Source organism: Triticum urartu, chromosome 5A (assembly GCF_056163025.1).
Source record: "Triticum urartu cultivar PI428250 chromosome 5A, HENAU_Tu73, whole genome shotgun sequence".
Classification (NCBI taxonomy): Eukaryota; Viridiplantae; Streptophyta; class Magnoliopsida; order Poales; family Poaceae; genus Triticum; species Triticum urartu.
The window spans coordinates 24801779-24808077 of NC_141877.1; positions in this window are offsets into that span (position 1 = coordinate 24801779).

A 6299-nucleotide genomic window follows, 5' to 3' on the forward strand; every position below is an offset into this window, starting at 1 on the left:
CTAATTCCGGTTCGATACAGTACACAAGTCCGGTTGGACAGTTCTGCTAGGTTATTTTAGATGCACTATTCTACTACAAGTAATGCTAGTTAGCTGGAGTAGTTGAGAGTACGCATTTGCAACAGGTTGCTGGTTCGATCCCTTCCATTGCCCCTGCCTCTCCTTTTTTGCTTTTCTTTTTCTTCCAGCGGTACAGCTCTATGGGCCGGCCCAGTCAAGCTGCCTCCCTGTGCGCCAGGACGACAATTTCACGCAAAGAGCGTCCTATAGGAGGGAAATTCGTATTTGAGGCTCCTTGCGTCAATTCCTGTTTGACGCGCTATGGGCCGGTCGAGTACGTGATCAGTTTCGTTGGGTTTTGGAACCTTCTGGCAGGTTTCTGTCCAGTTTTACCGGTTTTGGGAATCTTCTAGAAGGTTCTCTGAAACCTTTTTTCCTGTTTTTTTCTTTAGTTTGTTTTCAGTTTTTCCCTTTTCCATTTCCTTTCTTCTGTTTCTTTTTAGAATATTTGTTTTATGTTTTCCTTTTTATTTTCTCTTTTTACTTTTAAACTTCAGGTTTATTTTAATTTTAAATATGTTTGAAGATTTCAAATATTCTTTGAAATTTAAAAAATGGTTTGTTTTCAAAATTTGTTCGGAATTCAAAATATTGTTTGGGTTCCAAAAATTGTTCCTGGATTCAAAATATTGTTAACAATAAGGAAATTTGTTATCTCTGTCAAATATTTTTCTCAAATTCAAAAACAATTCACTTTGGAAAATTGTTCCCCAATTAAAAAATTGGTTAGAGTTTTAATATTTTTTCCCTCAAATTCATCACAAATTTTACAACATATTCTCGTTTAAAAAATGTTTCCAAATATTTTGCAGTTTTCAAATTTTGTTCATAAAATAGTTTTAAATCGCATATTTGAGATAAATAATTCGGTGTCTTCAGAAAATGTCTGTGCTTTAAAGAAATGTCGTTTTTTCCACAAAAAATGTTCCTTTTTTTAAAAGAAAAATAGAATTTCGAAAAATGTTATTGTTTTAAAACTTTCTCACAAATTCAAACCGAACAATTTTGAACCTGCAATTTTTTAAAGATGCACACAATACATAAACGTGAACAATTTTTGGAATAACGAATAAGGAACATTTTTTGAAATTTTTGATTTCTTTTGTAATCCGAACAATTATTCAATTCTCGAACATTTTCTGAAATGTGAACAATTTTTGAATTGCGCACAGTCAATTGAAGAAAATGAACACATTTTGAAGTTTTTAAAATTTTGAACATTTATTCCAAAACACTAAGAATTTTTTTAATTTACGATTTGAGACAAGGAAGCAGAAGTAAAACCAGTAAAGAAACAATAAGAAAGAAATCGCATTTGAAAATTCAAGCCAATGTTTGAGATCTGTATTTTCTTTGTGTGTGTGTGTGCGGGTGGGGGAGCTAGGTTGATCTGTTGCGCTTGATATTCTAATAATGCTTGTTTCTATTTTAGCTAACGGATATTATTAGCTCAGCCGACATGCGACAAATGTCCACCAGCTCGAGGTGCAGGGTTCGAATACTGGGACACATGTTCCCTTCATTTCGGTGATTTTTTCACTGTTTTGCCACCAACAAATGGTCCGGCCCAGTCGGAGCTGTTCCTGTGCGGCACTCGCGAATCGGACGCAAAGAGCGGCGTATAGGAGGTCCCCTATTTCTTGTTTTTTTTTCCTTCCAACGGTACAACTCTATGTGACGGGCTACTCAGGCTGCCTCCCTGTGCGTCAGGACGACAATTTGACGCAAAGAGTGTCTTATAGAAGCTCCCCTATTTCTCACTTGACAGCGGAAGCACTCCTGTCTGGCGGACCCAGCCGGGCCGGCCAAACCGCGCGGGAGCCACGGCCAATTTTATTTTTTTTCGGTTTCCTGTTCCCGTTTTTTGATTTATTTTTGTACTTTTCTTTATACTTTATATGAAAAATGTTGCACAAGTATTTAAAAACACTCTTCAAAACACATTTGAAATAAATGTTGAACAAGTATTTTAAAAATGTTGAATAAGTATTTAAAAATGATTAACAAGTATTAAAAATGCTTAAGAATTATATGGAAAATGTTGCTTAATTTTTTAAAGAGCATTTGAATTTTTTTGAATAAGTATTAAATGTTGAAAAAGTATTGGAAAAAATGTTGAATGAGTATTTGACAAATGTTGAACAAGTATTTGAAAAATGTTGAATAAGTATCAAGTATTTTAAAAATATTGAATAAGCGTTCGGACAATGAAAAAAATGAAGAAACAAAAGCAAAGAAATGAAAAAAGGAGAAAAAAGAAAATAAAAAAATAAAAAGGAGAAAACCGGTGCCTCATGCTTCAAGTGGGTTGCGCCCTTCTATAATCACGAAGTGTTGCGGTGGCTAGTGCGCTTCGTTTGTTCGTGCACGACCAGGGATCGATTCCTGGTACTTCTATTTTTCTGTGCGAACAATCACCACAGGAAACCTCGACGCGGGACTAGTCTATAGGATCGCTTAATGCGATAAATAGCTCTTGCGGTCTACCTGGTCATCCTCTCCAATTAATCAAGCCGAGTAATGGTGACATGCATAAATCGGCCCATACTCAATATTTCCTTTGCTTTCTCTGCCTCTTTCAATCGTTCCTCGAGCCGCCATAGGAACTCAAGAGGAGGGGAACGATGCGATGGTGTCAAAGAAGCAAGAGGCGGAGTGGGCGTCTCGCGGCAACCGTGGAAGAGGGTGTTTCTTCCTTCGGCCAGCTGCCGATGCCGCCCTCCTTCTCCCACCTTTCCATCAGCTGCGCGAACGGGATCCACGTCCTAAGGAGGCATTTGTGAAGGTTCGTTCTGTCCTTGCCGCTGCAAATTCTCGTATCGTCTTTCCCTCACCATCATTGCCGCCCCATTCCAGAACCTTGCCCATTTGCCGCCTGCAGCTCGTCTCGACGACGGGGAAGAATCCCTCACCATCGAACGGGCGAAGGTTGGAGTAGAGTAGAGGAGACCCTGAGTGACTTGGAAATATAACCATATATTTTCGCCTTTACACTGCCCCTCCTGCAGCTTCCCCAGCTTGATGCAGATAGTCTTCTTATAAGTGTCCCTTTTTTCCCGAGAAAATCTTACAAGTGCCCTCATTTTTTAAAAATGGAGAAGGACCCCCGGCCTCTGCATCTGGACGATGCATGCAATCACTTTATTAATTATTCACACAAGACCTTACAAAGTCATATAACAGTAAGACTAAAGCCACCGTCTAGACAACAAAAGTGTCGTTACTCCTATCCAATTGATGAAGGGATGCTGATAGTCTAGGCCTAGTACCAAACAGACCTCGCAGCCAAACATAACATCTAAGACTTGAGATCCCAACCAGGACACCTGCCGGGTATGGGCACCCATCGGTCCGACGTGCTCCTCGACCAGGACGCCTGCCGGGTATGAGGCCGCCGCAGCCACCTGCCACCAATCCATCTTCAGAGTTGTACTGCTGCATGAACCTTGCCCGGTCTAGTTGCCATCGACGCCACCACGACGCCAGGCAGTGTCGACCTCCTGCGTGAGTCCATCATTGACAATACACATTGAACACATATATTTCTCATATGAATCTGCTCAATTCCCTTTGAACGTTTATTCACACGCTCATTTTCTGATGCATGATACCGCTTTCTATAAATTTATGATATGTTTGGATTCAACATGTGCATCCTTTTGGCAATTAAATGTCTTTTGGTTTGGGCAAATCACAACATCAGCACATTGAATCTTTACTACAACCATACTGATGTTCTGTTCTTGTTATTAGAAAAGAGATTACTAGACCCCCAAGGGACAAACAAGACGGAGATAATGTGATGTAGGGTAGGAACCCTAGGGGGCTGATCTTTCACGAAAGGAGCGGATCCCGCGATGAACATGAAGAGCACGAGGGAAAACACGAGAGGAAGCACAAGGGGAAACATGAGAGAAACACTAAACCAACAAGAAATAGTCACACATATGCTAGATCCTCGAGTACATAAGAGATCACACGATCCACGGTCAACTAAGGACGATACAAAAGGTAACGGGTCTTCTCCGTGAGGAGGCCTTGATGGTCTTCTCCGCAAGGAGGTCTTGAATCCAAAGGGATCTTCTCCGAAGAGGGGTTGCGGTCTCTCTCGTGGAGTAGATCCGATGTGGATGAGCAAAGCTCTATCTCAAATGAGCTAAACCAATGACAACCCTAAAATGTAGGTAGGAGGAGAGTATATATAGTCTAGGGGGCTAAAGGGTATATGGGCTTCAGCCCTTTACTGTGCGCAGACAGGCGGGGCCGGACGTCTGGGGAACGGGCCGTATGTCCGGGCTCTCGGGAGGCGCCGGATGTCCGTGGCTGGGGCCGGATGTCCGGGCTGCCGGTGCTTCTCTTCTGTCCTCTGGATAGGTGGTGTCCGGATATCCGGGCGGGAGGCCGGATTTTCGGGCGGGGGACGGATATCCGGGCCGGATGCTAGATGTCCGGGCCTTGTAGACTTGGCTGCTGGCTCCTTGCTGCTGTAGACGCTTCCAGGGACCGGATGTCCGGGGCCTGGGAGTTGTTCTTGACTCCTTCCGTTGGTTCTCTTCATCCATGAACTTGGCGGCTTGTCCATCTTCACGTTCATCTTCGGGAGGGTCCTCTTGGTACCTAATCATGCACAACATCTCAGACTTAGGTAGTAGCCATATCTCGAGAGGATCATATGTAATATCACTAATGAGAGAAGTCACCTCGGTCTCGAGAGCTCTAGCTCTAGCTCGAGTCATGTGTCCTCTTGGCACTTCGTGAGACGATGGTGGGTCCATGGGGATGACCGTAGGATGCTCCGCATCATCTCCCCTCCCTTGGGGAAGATCTGACCTCGGATCGAAATCCTCATCACCATGGTAGGGCGAGAGATCCTTGACGTTGAAGATGTTGCTCACAAAGTACTTGTCACGCGGGAGGTCGATCTTGTAGGCGTTGTTGTTGTAGCGTTCAAGCACCTTGAAGGGTCCATCCGCTCGTGGTCGAAGTTTGGACTTGTGTTCGTTGGGAAAGCGGTCCTTGCGAAGGTGGAGTGAGGGAGTCCTGGATTAGGGGGTGTTCGGGTAGCCGGACTATACCTTCAGCCGGACTCCTGGACTATGAAGATACAAGATTGAAGACTTCGTCCCGTGTCCGGATGGGACTTTCCTTGGCGTGGAAGGCAAGCTTGGCGATGCGGATATTCAAGATCTCCTACCATTGTAACCGACTTTATGTAACCCTAACCCTACCCGGTGTCTATATAAACCGGAGGGTTGTAGTCCGTAGGCGATCAACTCCATATACAACAATCATACCATAGGCTAGCTTCTAGGGTTTAGCCTCCTTGATCTCGTGGTAGATCTACTCTTGTAATACCCATATCATCAATATTAATCAAGCAGGACGTAGGGTTTTACCTCCATCAAGAGGGCCCGAACCTGGGTAAAACATCGTGTTCCCTGCCTCCTGTTACCATCCGGCCTAGATGCACAGTTCGGGACCTCCTACCCAAAATCCGCCGGTTTTGACACAGACATTGGTGCTTTCATTGAGAGTTCCTCTGTGTCGTCGCCTTTAGGCCCGATGGCTCCTTTGATCATCAACAATGATACGGTCCAGGGTGAGACTTTTCTCCCCGGACAGATCTTCGTCTTCGGCGGCTTCGCTCTGCGGGCCAATTCGCTCGGCCACCTGGAGCAGATCAAAAGCTACGCCCCTGGCCATCAAGTCAGGTTTGGAAGCTTAAACTACACGACTGACATCCACGGAGACTTGATCTTTGACGGGCTCGAGCCACGGCCAAGCGCGCCGCACTATCTCGAGAGGCATGATCTAGCTCTGCCCCCGGACAGTGTCCTGGAGGCCGCACACGCATCGGTTCCGACCCCTAACTCGGAGCCTATTGCGCCAATTGAGGATGAGCGGTTGGACGTCACCTCGGGGGCTGCGATCCCGAAAGCGATCGAGCCGAACGCTAGCCCCGCACTCTGCACGACCCGTGACTCCGAGGATCCGGACTCCTCCCCGGACTCCGAACCCCCCGCGCCCTTGCCAATCGAATCCGATCGGGCGCCTATAATGAAGTTCACCACCGCAGACATCTTTCAGCACTCGCCTTGTGGCGATATCCTGAACTCTCTCAAGACTCTCTCCTTATCAGGAGAGCCCTGGCCGAACTACGGTCACCACCCACTTGGTAGCCACTGTCGACAATTTAAACGGCATGCTCAACTTCGACTCCGGAGACATCGACAGCATGA